The 2,300-nt window shown below is 46.5% G+C and overlaps 2 non-coding genes across 2 annotated transcripts; both read right to left on the bottom strand.

Annotated features, from left to right (window-relative positions):
- Nucleotides 1-264: 264 nt before the first annotated feature.
- Trnai-aau (transfer RNA isoleucine (anticodon AAU)) lies at nucleotides 265-338 on the bottom strand. Its single transcript has one exon. It is a non-coding gene; the product is annotated as a tRNA-Ile (tRNA).
- A 1,457-nt stretch (nucleotides 339-1,795) lies between these two features.
- Nucleotides 1,796-1,869, bottom strand: Trnai-aau (transfer RNA isoleucine (anticodon AAU)). The gene has a single exon. It is a non-coding gene; the product is annotated as a tRNA-Ile (tRNA).
- Between the last annotated feature and the right edge of the window lie 431 nt (nucleotides 1,870-2,300).

Genomic DNA, 2,300 nt, shown 5'->3' with positions numbered 1-2,300 from the left:
CGGCGGCGACGACGACGACGACGACGACGACGACGACGAATATCGCGAGAGGCTCTGAGATATGTGAGAAATACATCTATAAAATGTAATTCAGACTGCCTCGTCCCACCTTATGCTGTACCGCTTTGGCAAATGCTTTATCTGCGCCATTCGCCTTAATCGCATCTGAGAGTAATTCTTAAAAAAACGCCTGTCGCTAATTGTTCGTCATCACAGGTACTGTTTGCTATACGGCCACGACGCGCAACTGATTTCCAAAATTCATGTTTCTCCTGTGAGGATGGAACTTACGACCCCTGGTTTATTAGACCAGTGCTCTACCACTGAGCTAAAGAGGCGCGGCCTAGCGGTATTCTTGGGTACTTCGTCCTTACGGTCGTCTGCATCATCAGACTTTAGCTGACAACACTTCATATTACCGGATAATATTTGCAGCTATTTCGACAAATTACTGCTTGGCTACACATCTGACACGTAACCGATGTGCTCTCCAAACAACAACACTTGCATTTCAGAACATGTCTTTCACACATATCTACAAAATCACCTTCACCTTCAAATACAGTTTCCTTGCGACTGACAGAGACGTAGGCAAAGTTTAAAGTTGCTATTTCCATTAAATCTCGTTAATCAGAAAAACGGTAATTTACACCTGCAGCGGAACAAAATTCCGTTCCGCCCAGCGTCTGGCTCGAACCCACGACCCTGGGATTAAGAGCCTGACGCTCTACCGACTGAGCTAGCCGGCTACCTAGGTGAATACCTGCCGGGTAGCACGTCATACAGTACTCGTTTGGGTTGGGTGGTCCCATACAGAATCTCTCCATGATGCCTAATGTTTTCCTAACGTCACACTCGTCACGTACTTCACTTTTATGTCATAATCATTTCTGAGAGGTAAAGAAATTGCATGACAACATGCAGAGCTAGTGGCGTCAAAATTAACACACATACTTTATGTGACTGAAAAGCCGAACGAGTTACTTTCCGACGTTGTTTTAGATGTGCAAGTGATAGTCAGAACTCGCTGTGTCGGCACTCTGCCGACCATTTCGCTAGTTAACACCGGTCTTGTTGTGTGTGTTTCAAGCTCAAGAGCATCTCCAAGCAAAAAATGGTCAACAGCAACATTCAGACGGTTTCGTACTGCTCAATTGCTACATTAAAACGTTATGTTTCTTTTTCAGAACTGGAAAAATACAAGCGTGACAGCATTCGAACCTGTAATCTTCAGATCCGAAGTCCGACGCCTTATCCATTAGGCCACACGGTCACTGACGACCAACATTTACATGTATACGACTCATCTCGAAACGCTCACACCCCTGAGGATTTGTGTTTTCGTTCTACACAGCCGCTGCCCCTTGCTCTTTCCCACCCATTCGTTACATTCAACCTCTGACGAGACCGACCAAATATAGACTGAGAAACAAGACCACACACTTTGTGCATTCGGAATCGAAGGCAGGGCGTCCCTCGCCGCATTTGCTACGATTGCCATTTGCTACTTCTGCAGAAGCGGCGGCGGCGGCGGCGGCGGCGGCGACGACGACGACGACGACGACGACGACGACCGCGAGAGTCTCTGTGATATGTGAGAAATACATCTATAAAATGTAATTCAGACTGCCTCGTCCCACCTTATGCTGTACCGCTTTGGCAAATGCTTTATCTGCGCCATTCGCCTTATTCGCATCTGAGAGTAATTCTTAAAAAAACGCATGTCGCTAATTGTTCGTCATCACAGGTACTGTTTGCTATACGGCCACGACGCGCAACTGATTTCCAAAATTCATGTTTCTCCTGTGAGGATGGAACTTACGACCCCTGGTTTATTAGACCAGTGCTCTACCACTGAGCTAAAGAGGCGCGGCCTAGCGGTATTCTTGGGTACTTCGTCCTTACGGTCGTCTGCATCATCAGACTTTAGCTGACAACACTTCATATTACCGGCTAATATTTGCAGCTATTTCGACAAATTACTGCTTGGCTACACATTTGACACGTAACCGATGTGCTCTCCAAACAACAACACTTGCATTTCAGAACATGTCTTTCACACATATCTACAAAATCACCTTCACCTTCAAATACAGTTTCCTTGCGACTGACAGAGACGTAGGCAAAGTTTAAAGTTGCTATTTCCATTAAATCTCGTTAATCAGAAAAACGGTAATTTACACCTGCAGCGGAACAAAATTCCGTTCCGCCCAGCGTCTGGCTCGAACCCACGACCCTGGGATTAAGAGCCTGACGCTCTACCGACTGAGCTAGCCGGCTACCTACGTGAATACCTGCCG

This window comes from Schistocerca gregaria, chromosome 4 (genome assembly GCF_023897955.1).
Source record: "Schistocerca gregaria isolate iqSchGreg1 chromosome 4, iqSchGreg1.2, whole genome shotgun sequence".
Classification (NCBI taxonomy): Eukaryota; Metazoa; Arthropoda; class Insecta; order Orthoptera; family Acrididae; genus Schistocerca; species Schistocerca gregaria.
The sequence above is the reverse complement of the archived record's forward strand: the minus strand, read 5'-3'. Positions and strand labels throughout refer to the sequence as shown.